Genomic DNA, 12,629 nt, shown 5'->3' with positions numbered 1-12,629 from the left:
ATCAGCCAATTGAGACGTGGAAGAATTCTTACTCACTATTGTATCTGTGGCGGACTGAGACAGAGGGGAGGTGGTTGTGGGGCCTGTGAGAGGCTTGTGGGTGAGAATGACCAGCTCAGGCACGGGTTGCGAGGCTGCACCTTTGGATGAGCTTCCGCTGTGGTTAGAAGGATCCATCTCTCTTACCAGCATTGGTAGCGGAGCCAAGCTGGGTGAAGAGAGAGGGCCTGGACTGGGATCTCTTAAGTGGAGATCAGGGGTGTGCTCTGGCACTGGCACTAAGGTGGGGCCAGGCACTAATAACTGATTTGGAATTTGCTCGTCGTTCTGGACGGACGGAGCTGGGCACTGCTCAGTGCACCCAAGTGACACTGGCAGAGCTTGTGAATCAAGAGTAGGATCTCCTGGAGGGGGATCTACTTGGGGCCCTGGCACTGGCACTGGGGCAAGACCGGGCACTGGAATGGAATCAGAAATTGATCTTGGTGGAGGGGTCACTACGCATTGCATTCAGGTGGCACTGGAAGTGGAACAAAATCAGGCGTTTGAGTTTTACTCATGCCTAATAGATAATTTGGGGGATTTGGACCCCTGGATTGCTCTAACTTAGATGGGGACTGGAAGTCCTGTTCCAGGAGGGTGTCATATCCTCCTGGAATGTATCTGGAGACTGGAAGGTCGCAGATTTCAGATCGATGAGGTCTCGTGATCCTCAACTTGGTGGTAGGAAGTATCATTTTGAAGTGATTGATACCCTCAATTGCGACGAGTTTCCTTTTGTTAATGGTAGCTCCACGGGGAACTTTGTCTTCCCTTATGAGGGAAATTTGTGCGCCAGAATCATCAAATGCTTTGACCTGGCTGGTGGGGCACCTACCCTGGAGAAGTGCCACATAAATGGGACCCTGGTCTGGAGGACCTAAAGATGTTGGATCGGTGACTGCCAGGCAAGGGTGGGTGTACTTGATTTATTATTATTAGAGCATTTTGTCCATTGGGCAGAGTGCCCATAGATTTTGTAAGTGGGGCAATAAGTCCGGCTATAATCCTTAACTGGACCTGTTCCATAGGAGGGAGCAGGCCTTTTACCCTCTGTCCATGACCCAGGTGTGACTCTGGGTGTTGTCCTGTTTGAGGATGTAGAGGGGTTTTCTGGCTGATTCTCAGCCTTCAAGCGGCACTGTTCAGTGGGGTGCCCTGTTCTCTTACAATACCTACACACGAGTTTCTTATGGGGTGCCCATTCTTGTGAGGTTGCTGAGAGTTGGTTGAGGCAGGCGAGGAGGGATATAGTTTTCGGCCATGGGGAACTAAGATGGGGGTGATGCGTATCCCATATGTCAGTCCAATGGCAGCACTCAACCACCTTATTGCACAAATGAGTGGTGAGAGCTGGCAGGGCATAAAATAAAAAAAATCCTTGAGCTGGAAAAGTTCGAGGACTTCCTCCACACTAGTGGCTTTCAGGGATTCTAGCCATCGTTTTAGGGCCTGGGTCTTTTTAAAGATCCACTCAGACCAGGTTTGGCCTGATTCCTTGGGCATATTTCTCCACCTTTTCCTCCAAAGGTCGGGAGTGATTTCAAAAGCCTTTATAATGGCTTGGCAGACAAGGTCAAGATTTCCTTGATCCTCAGGGGGGAGAGCGTTGAATGCAATGGCACCCTTTCCTTCAAGGTGCCGTCCCAGGATCAGAGAAATTTCTTCAGTAGAGGGCTAATGGGTCGTCAGGATCTTTTCAATATGGTCGAACCAGGCTTCAGGCTCGGCTTCGTCCCATTTTCATATGAGGGTGCCTACACTGCTGAGGGTTGAGTGTGGAGAAGGTGTGGATATATTGCGCATGTCGTGAGTTGCCACTGCATGCTGATGAGCTCTTTCCTTCTCCCTCTCCTGCCTTTCTTTCTCCTTTTCTTGTCTTTCTGCCTCTTCTCGTTTCTCCTGGACTATTCTTTCTTTCTCCCTCCTGTCTGTCTGTCTCTTCTCGTTTCTCCTGGGCTAGTCTCTCCTTCTCCCTCTCCTACCTTTCTGCCTCTTCTCGTTTCTCCTGGGCTATTCTTTCCTTCTCCGTCTCCTGTCTTTCTATCCCCTTCTCCTGTCTTTCTTTCTATTCTCATTTCTCCTGTTTTTCTTTCTGCCTCTCGATATGCCTTGGCACCGTCTACCCTCTCTTGGACCCATTCCCTCAGGGTTTGTCCTGATAGTCCCATGTACTTTCCAGCAGACATGTATAATTTGAAGTCCTCATTTTGCTGGGCTCTGGATGTCGTAGACATCTTGAAATAATACTTATATGGCCTTGACCCATTAGAAAATCAAATATGTCTGAAAAGACTCAGGGCTGTTCGAGGGAACAGGTTCAGTTTGTCTGATGAGACTCAATAGTGTTTGAAATGAACAGATTCAGGGTGTCTGAATAGACTAAAGTTGTCTGAAAAGACGCAGTTGTCTAAAAAGACCTAAATTTCAGGTGTCTGAAAAGACTTAGTTGTCTGGAAAGACTTAAATTTCAGGTGTCTGAAACACTCAGTTGTTCAGAATGAACGTAAATTGATATGTTTGTATAAGACAAATCTCAGGGTGTCTGAAAAGACTTTTTTAAAAATTAATATGTCTGGATAAGACAAATCTGAAACACTCAATTGTTCAGAATGAATGAAAATTAGTATGTCTGAATAAAACAAATATGTCTGAATAAGGCAAAATTCAGGATGTCTGAAAGCTCAATTGTTCAGAATGAACGAAAATTGATATGTCTGAATAAGACAAATAATCAGTATGTCTGAAAAGACTTAGTTAAAATTTAATATGTCTGAATAAGACAACCTCAGGGTGTCTGTTTATATGTCTGAATAGACTTAGTGGTTCTTAATGAATGAAAAATTAGCCCAAGCTAACGTAAGCCTTTATGTATATTTTATTTTGCTGGGAGATGCTGCAAAACTAATAAAAAAAAAAGGCTTACGGGATTGTACACTTATGGTGTGTAAAGGAAAATTTCCTTGCTCTGTTAAATAATTTTAAATGTGGCATAATGAAAACAGTACATCGATCCTATCGAATATTAGAATCTCAAACTCACGAGGGTAAAGACAAAATGCTTATGCGCAGGGGGGGGCTGGTGGGGAGGAAGGGTTAGCTCACACGTGTGCTAATAGTACTCCAGGGTTTACTTCTGTGACATCTGCCGTGAATGGGTGAGTCAGGCAGGTCTGGCCTTTTGTTTTTGTTACCTGGGCCTACCCCTGCTCGGGCCTCCCACAGTAATGAATGAATGAGGGAATTCTCTCTTATATTTCGATAATAAATAAGTTTACAAGAATACTACGGACTCGCCGAGGAATATCCTACTCAGTTAAGAATTAAAGGTTTATTACTTTAAAAAATGCGGCAAGGTGCACGGACATATGGGTAAAAATTAGCGAGCGAAAGAAAGGGATTTATATGTGTGTGCTGTGCATGCGGTTTTTATAACAATGGAATTTCTCATGGAACTCACAAATCAAAGATGGCGGACAGTTAGGGATGGACCCATGTGGCCTGGAATTAAAGATTCCGTGTCGGAATGACCATTCTCTCGTCTTGAGAGTGGAAATTTAGATTTCTAAATACTTTCTAGCTTTTCCTATCAATCAGGCAAGAGAGAGAGAGAGAGAGAGAGGAAATCCAGCAATGCGAAAATAGCTGGAGTCAAAGCCTTGGTGGTTGCCTACAGTGTGCCTATCTGGGAATTCCGGATTTTCAAATTGTCCTTATCGTGTGGACGAAAGAATAGGAGCTTTATTCCCTTAATTAACTCTTCGACTGAGTTGTTCTCTACCTTTCTATTCGTAAAACATGCAGCTAACATGTGATAGCACAAAAATCTCATGGAATTGTTAATATGCTCTCTCTTTTCATGAACTAATTTGGCATGCATGTGGTCTGTCAGTTACCTAACGCTGATTGCAGTCACTTTTTGCACCCAGTATAAACCTAAACAAAATATTTCGACATGTACTTACACTGCGGAACTGGCTCTTCTCATGTGCTTAAAATGGAGGGGGTATGATAACAGGATCGTCTCTAAAATTATGCAGACCAGCTAACAGTTGCTGTTCTGCTGATAATTGCAAGGCAATCGAATCCTTGGCAAGGTACGAAAGTTGCTATGAATGTCTGGGGGATACTTACTTGATTCTGGGTGGCAATGGATGGACACAGGGAATTCCTTTTATTTATTACACATCTGACTCAATATTAGGACAATTTGTAGACAAAGCAAGGGAATTCTATGGCTTAAGGCCTTCTTCATGTGAGGGAAATTATGTAAACTCAAGGGTTCTCTTAACTAATTATATTTACATAACAAACACAGATCAGAAGATTGACGAATAACTGGCAGGTAATAACAAGGGTCTGCTAAAATAATGAGTCCTACACAGAATGAATATTCTATGCTGACAATGTCTTCATAACAGGGAACATCGCAGTGGAAAGGCACATGGATCAGCCGAGACACTCCACAGTTGAGGTCTATCTGCAAATATACTATGCAAGACAGTTACTTGCAATAATAATAAGATGCACAAAGGGAAACTGAGGAATGCACAGATGGTGCCAAATAACTCAGTTCAACACTAATGCATAATTATGTTAACACTGAATGCTCCAACGCAAATGACTGAAGGTGATCGCACAATGGAAAAATAAATGAAACATTAGACAGAGAAATAACAGGGATCGTGACTGGCTAAAAGAACCTTATTCCTACACATTACCTTCATCAAGGTGACGGGTCATCGTTGATAAGGTGCTGGCGATGAAGGAGGGAATTATAATGCAACTACAAAGTATACTGGTTTGAGCCCCAGGGTTGAACTCGTGGTTCAGAAGGACAGGCAAGGCAAGGACGTCTCTCCTCGGGTCATGTCCTAAGCATTCTCTCTTCGATTTCTGTTGAAGCGTCTATAAATAACCTTCGAGGATTATGCACCACTTCTCTTCCAGGTGGCGCAAAGGTCAATCTCCGTCACGTTTTCTATAATGACGTCATGGCGGCAGAAACCACGTGCAATGTTCAGAATCGCGGGGGACAACTTTCTCTTTTGGTTCCTCCCTTGCCTTGCTGGATGCAGAGAGGGTCTGTTGGTCAGCTGGAATTAGGCCTAAAAGCAGTCACTTTGAACAGAAAGAGAGGGTTAGGCTTAACCATTTTGGGGAATGAAAGAAAGAGATTTTTTTGAAGGGGTGAGTTGAACCCACAGTTCTAGTAATTAATGGGTGACATTAATTTTTATTTCTTTCTTAATTTGCAAATGTAAAAACAGGTGAGGTTACGAGAAAATATATATATATATATATATATATATATATATATATATATATATATATATATACTATATATATATATATAGATCGTTTATATATATATATATATATATATATATATATATATATATATATATATATATATATATATATATATATATGTGTGTGTGTGTGTGTGTGTGTGTGTGTGTGTGTGTATATATATATATATATATATATATATATATATATATATATATATATATATATATATATATATATATAATGTGTGTGTATATATATATATATATATATATATATATATATATTATATATATATATATATATATATATATATATATATATATATATATATATATATATATATATATATATATATGTGTGTATATATATATATATATATATATATATATATATATATATATATATATATATATATATATATATATATATATACTTTCATGATGTTGCCTTGTAATGCATATATCCTCCTATAATTTTGACATATTTACATATTTACTTCTTTTTCCATGCTTATGTGTAATGATAATGATTGTTGAAGTGTCATATTTAGTTTGGCATCAGATCTCAAAAGAACTAATGATTAAGTAACTTGATAGCGTAATTTAGAATTGATAATACAATTTTAATAGTAACGTAGTTTAGAATCTTTCTTGATAAAAGCATAGCTTATGAACACGTGTGTGTGTCCACCAGGACTTGTTTCATTTCAGTTGTCATCAGTTGAGATAAGAGGGAGCGCTTTGTTTTGGGTTAGTGATGACAGGTTTGGGATAACAAATGCGATTCGTCCCGTACGGGCTCAAAACGAGGGATTTCATGTTGTTACATGCATTGTTCGAGTCACGTACGCCACTTTGAGAGAAAGAATACGTGTCTTGATCAATAGCGTCATGTTTTGTAAGACTGCGTTCAAAACGTTTTGCTGGGATGACGTCATTTTCCTTCTAGAAGCTTCTCCATTGTATCTCGCACCCAAAATGCTTTATTGACGTCACTTCCCTGCTTCTAGAACTTTTGTATCTCGTACCCAAAATGCTTTAATGACATCATGTAATTGTTTCGTGTTACTGGAATTCTAAAATTTGTCTCATTCTGATTTCTGAGACCAGTCAATTTGGTTCCCTCTCTCTCTCTCGTTCTTAGAAAGAGATTATTTTAACATAGTGTTTTATGGTCACATATTAGCATTAACTTTTGAGATCTGAGGTTTTCACAAGTTTGTGTAAGGTAACGTGAATTTTACTTATTAATACCATGGTATGATAAGTTAGGAAATTTTGAACAAGTGAAATCATTATTGATAAATCTTATGTGTATTTTTATGTGTTTTTCTATTTACAATCTCTTTATATTTTCACATTTTTTGTGTTTGTGATGTAACATTTATTTATGTAGCATTTTAAATATTTCTTGGTATAATTTAACATTGCATACTTGATTTCATTTATTAAGATTTTCTCTTCAAATCTTGAGTAATTCTTGATAGTTTAAATTTTGCTTGATTAATTTAAATTCCTGATAAAGTTTTTGTGAATTAGTTTTGTCTCATAGTTTAATTCAAGAGTTAATTGAGTGTTGTATTATTTTCAAGTAATAATAAATTTTTCAGATTGTGAATTCTAATTAATTGTGAATTCTAGTTATAAACTTTGAATCTGAAAATAAATTTTTGTATTTAACATTTTTAGAAAAACTGTTTCATTTATTGATCACCAGTGAATAGGATTGATTTTGTGTGCATAAGGCAAAGTGATAAACACATTTTGTTTTTTAGTTTTGCTAAAGTGAATTAAGACCAGGGAAACAGTTAGAGTTTTTGATGGAGTGATGCCCTTCTACTCTAGAATATTTCTAGTTTAATTTTTTGATACCTCACACATATTCTAATAGACTTAGTTTGATTTTTCAAGTGATTGATAAATAAGTTTTTCTTAAGGGATCACTGTTACCTTTAGAGTACTCAGTCGTAATAATTAATGTTATGAGAGATCAGGTATCTGGTTGAAGTGAGGTATATTTTTGAATCTTTGAGATTAGTTGTGTAATAACCAGGTACTTGATACGCATCGTGACAATATACACACACACACACACACATATATATATATATATATATATATATATATATATATATATATATATATATATATATATATATATATATATATATATATATATATATATACATATATCACAGGAACACATGAATTTTAAATGCAAAAAAGCCATAACAAAAAAATGAAACAGAGGTATGGTCTGGTGTGATTTCTTCTATCTAAAATCTTTTGACAGGACTGGTATATATAGTAATAGAAATTTACCAAGTCCTGTAAGTGCTAGGATAAAATCACAGTACATAAGAATATACAAACGATTACAAAGCTGTGCGAAATAGGTGGGGATTTTCTGATAGAGTGTGCTCTTCGTAAATCTTGTTTTCGCACGACACCTGACCTGCAATATTTCTGAGTGAAAAATAACAAGTGCATCGTTTATTGTCATTTGATCATAGTGAACTATGCGTCGTAAAATCTGTACACAACATATTTCATTTGAAATAAAGGGATCAAATGTACGCATTCCTAGACTGGTATTCATATTCTCGGTAAAACTTTCTTGTATAAAACTAGATTGCATTGTGTTTCTTTCTGACCTATTAGACTAAGCCACCTGTCCGACTATTGGCTATAACATGACCAAGAACTTACACTGTTATTCTGCGCATATCTTGAAAAAAATTGAATACTTTTAATTACTTATGACTGATTTACTAGTCTGAACAACATAGAATCTGCCACTTGAATTATATAGAGTTTGATATGCACATCTTTTGGAATGCCGGAAGTATACCTTACGTCTTTTCCATTTTATTATTGTTATATTAAATGCCACATTAACACCGAAGTTTACCACATTAGGAATATCTTCAATGTTATTAATACTATAAAATGTGTTTTTTGGGGGGGCGCGAGTTTTTCATAATATCGTCTGTATATGGAAATCCAGTAATGGGAAAGCTAGAGTAATTTTCCCACTTCTTGAGAAAGTTTATCATTTAGTCGTACAAATAATGTGTTAACATTTTCGTTTTCAGGCCAAACACAACTTATTTATCAGTTTATCTAAACTATTTTGCATTTTCTGAAAAAAGTTTCCTTAATATCCTGGTCTCATAAATTTTCCACTACAATAATAAAAATTTTGAGAAACATATTTCTAGTTCTTAATCAGTCCCAGTAAGGTATTCTTAGAGAATGGTATTTCCAGCTGTCCATGTCTAGGGTTTCAACTGAGTCTCAACAAATCACGATTGGGTATTTCGATGAATAATGATACTACATCGACTCACAAGCCTGGAATCACTGACAATCAATACATGATTTAGTCTATTCATCAAGTCTAGATTATTCCTAATATTAGAACCAGAAATGGTACCAGCCAGTGGTTTCAGAATATAAACATAAAATTCGAAATGTATGATGAAGAACCATCAGAGCTGATTGTAGGCCTGGCGGGAAAATTTGTCTTTGGAGTTTTTATGAGTAAGTACACAAACGGTAAAGATGACAGACACTTCAACTTTTCAATCAAAATTTGATTCCCTCTATTAGATAATTATTTTTTTTGTTGAAGAAGTTACTCACTAAGTCAAAGGAATTTTTATTCAACTATATGAGCGTATTTTAATCACCCAAAATTACTTTCATAGATAGCTCTCTCGTTCGCCAATACTTATGATAATATCATCACCTTCATTTTTTCAAATACAAGAGAACAATAAATATTTCTCTAGTACATAGCATTTCCACTTTATCTTTCTGCAATCTCGGAATAAGTAAACAGAATCCCCACGGTAAATCTCCCGTGGGGGCGGGGGGAGGGGGTGGGAGGATTAGTGCCATCAGTGGACCTCACAGGGTGCACTGTAGGCATTGCTAAAGGTTCTTGGCAGCTACAACCCCTTTCGTTCCTTTTACAGTACCTCTATTCATATCTTTCTTCCATCTTGCTATCCGCCCTCTCCTAACAGTTATTTCAAAGTGCAACTGCGAAGTTTTCCTCCTGTTACACCTTTCAAACCTGCCTACTCTCAATTTACTTTCCAGCACTGAATGACTTCATAGGCCCTAGCGCTTGGCCTTTGGCCTAAACTCCATATTCCATTCCATTCTATTCCCACGGTAAATCTTAAACAAATGTACACGGAAAGTCTATTGTTTACTGGGCTTTGTTGTTTCTGGGATTTCCCGACTGTGAGAACAGTTTTCCTCTGCTTAAAACTCGGTGCAGTAACACATACTGTACATATTATTAAGTTGAAAGAACTAATTGTCTCTCCGTCATATATCAAGAGTTTTCTTCAATAATGAAGAAATCAAGCGAATGAGGAATCTACAGGATATATACCTTTCTAAATTTTCCGTAGACTTTTGTTGAAAGTTTTGAATACAATTAGATTTTTTTTCTTTTTTTGAAGTAATCCACTTTTGAGTATATGCTTTCTTGTTAACCCATCTGCAAACCAGTTTTATGTTTCATTCTGCTCTCTCTACCGTGAGAGCTTATTATATAATTGTCAGCAACTTTATCAACCTTTTACTTTTAAACCTTTATTCAATGTACAGCGCAGCATGTGTTTCTAGCTTCCTTCAGCATTTAACACCAGCACCACTCACTCTGAGGCAGCGTATCATGAATACAATATCCATCTTTGGTTTGCCCATTTGTTAAAATCAAGTACATGGTTCTTGTAAGGACTGGAACTAATAATTATTCAAAAGTTTGCATCCTTCACGCTGCTTCTCCTATGTAACCAAGCGACTTTCCATGATCTTTAAATGTCACTTGTAAGTTATTTTTTCGGCCAAGTTTGTCAACAGACTCAAAAACTCCTGATCTAGACAATCCTTGCTTTTTTTAAATCCTTGTAAAGTATTCTGCCCCTTTGCCAAACATTTTGCCTCAGCAAGGCTCTTCATCGTCTTCTGTACACCGCTAGAATTTTTTGTAGTAATAATCATCCCATAACGTGCTTCTTCATTTATGTTATGCCCCATCGCTTAAAAATTTACTCTCTGGTCTCTGTTCTTGCTCTTCTGCGTCTACATACTCTTATGAACATAATGCAATATCTCAAGGATATATTTTTTCTTCTTTAATGCCCAGTGACTGTAGATTGCCACATTATATGTAGAGTTTCCATGTCCCCTGTCATCATAAACGGTAAGATTGCACCTTTAACACACCCTTGGCCCCAGATAATGTTCCGGATATATCTTGTTCTCTTTCAGTTTGACCCATATTTTACACGTAATCACTGTGTCTGTATTCTCGCTACAATTATAACTTCATTCTCAAGACCATTATTCCTGTTCAACGTCCGTTGCTCACAGCTAAACACCTGCTCTAGAACCTTGTTTAAATGATGCTCCCATTTAATTTACTGAAATTGTTATAGTTATAAAAGAGATATCTTTTAATGGATTGATAATTATCATCAAGCTACACTTTTATGCATAAAATGGGCTGGTAACTTTCTTTCTCACTTCCTTTCAGGCAACAGAATAATGGAGCCACTTTCTCTCTTTCCTTCTCTCTTTCAGTTTTTGATTAATTTAATCAAAGTTGGTCATGTTTTACCAGCTAGGTAAACAGTTTATTTATTTAATTATTTTATTATTATTATTTTTTTTGGTTCCTTCGACGTAAAGAATCCTGCTACGACCTTTTAGTTTTCTGTAAAAGAAAACTATTGAGATGGCTATTTGTTTGTCCATCCGCCCTCAAGATCTTAAAAATTGGTGTTGATCATCCACCCTCTAATCATCAAACATACCAAATTGCAGCCCTGTAGCCTCAGTAGTTTTGATTTTATTTAAGGTTATAGTTAGCCATAATCATATTTCTGGCAACGATATAGGACATGCCACCTCCGGGCCGTGGTTAAAGATTCATAGGCCGCGGCTCACACAGCATTATACCGAGATCACAGAAAGATAGATCTATTTTCGTTGGCCTTGGTTAATATACAGAAAACTCGATTATGCCGAAGAAACGACGGAGCATTTTTTAATTGCTCTATTTAAGGTTAAAGTCAGCCATGATCGTGCGTCTGGCAACGCTATAGGACAGTCCACCACCAGGCCGTGTCTGAAAGTTTTATGGGCACTGACTGAGAGTTTCATGGGCCGTGGCTGAGAGTTTTATACAGCATTATACGGTGTACAGAAAACTCGATTGCACCGAAGAAGTTTCGGCGCATGTTTTACCTTTTTCTTCTATTTTTATTCTTTCTTTTCCTTCAATTCCAGTGCCTATAAGTTAGAGTCAGTCGGTAAATTACGGACAGATTTTAACAATAGACTTTTGGGGAGGCTTTTCTCTGCCTTAAATTACGAAGGGATAGCCTCCACTCTCCTTTCTTCTTACAGACTGATTGATAAATTGATTTCCATAACGTGGCATAGCAGTGATTTTGGATATCGGTACCTGAATAAAAATACCAGTGCGTTCAGTAAACTAAGATGAATATTTTCATGCTTACTTCTCGGCGTTGCAAAATTCCAGGCATTATGAAGAAATGTATATTTTCATACCCAAAGACGGATTTAAGTTTATTGTTTTTTATTCAAAAATCCTCAACAAATCACTTAAGGACACCATCTATTTCATTGTTTCATTTATTAATCTCTTGAAAATAACAAATCCCCAATAGTACTTACTTTCATGACCTCAAAGCAAGTACTTTAGCATTAGAATACCTAGGTCAGTACCTAGTTGTGTAAGAACTAAAGGAAAGATTAATTAGCTTAGGATATCCACGGTGCCAAAAATAACTGCATCCCTCGACAGCAGGGAATGTTATCATCCCGTTCCTATAGACAGTTTTATTGATATTAAGTCTCTCTCTCTCTCTCTCTCTCTCTCTCTCTCTCTCTCTCTCTCTCTCTCTCTCTCTCTCTCTCTCTCTCTCTCATCATTTTGAAGAAATCCTCCCTCTTTTTATTACTACAATTATGTTTTAGTATAGCAAATTCTTATCAATGTAGAATGCTATGACAAATGATACACGGGGGAACGAAGAGTGTTAGCTATGACACAGAAATAATCCAGATCTCAAAATCTGTTCTCCCTCAAGTAGCTATTGAAATGTATTTGGTTTTAGATTCAGACTTTCATCTTCATCCCTGAAAACACAGACAGTTTTATTTTATTTCTTGCCTGCTTAACCTAGCAAATAGTATGCTAATTGGCTGTAAACTATAATGAACTTTTTTTTGGTTCAATTGTTTGAT

The sequence above is a fragment of the Macrobrachium rosenbergii genome, chromosome 21, assembly GCF_040412425.1.
Source record: "Macrobrachium rosenbergii isolate ZJJX-2024 chromosome 21, ASM4041242v1, whole genome shotgun sequence".
NCBI lineage: Eukaryota > Metazoa > Arthropoda > Malacostraca > Decapoda > Palaemonidae > Macrobrachium > Macrobrachium rosenbergii.
This window is presented reverse-complemented; position numbering follows the sequence as displayed.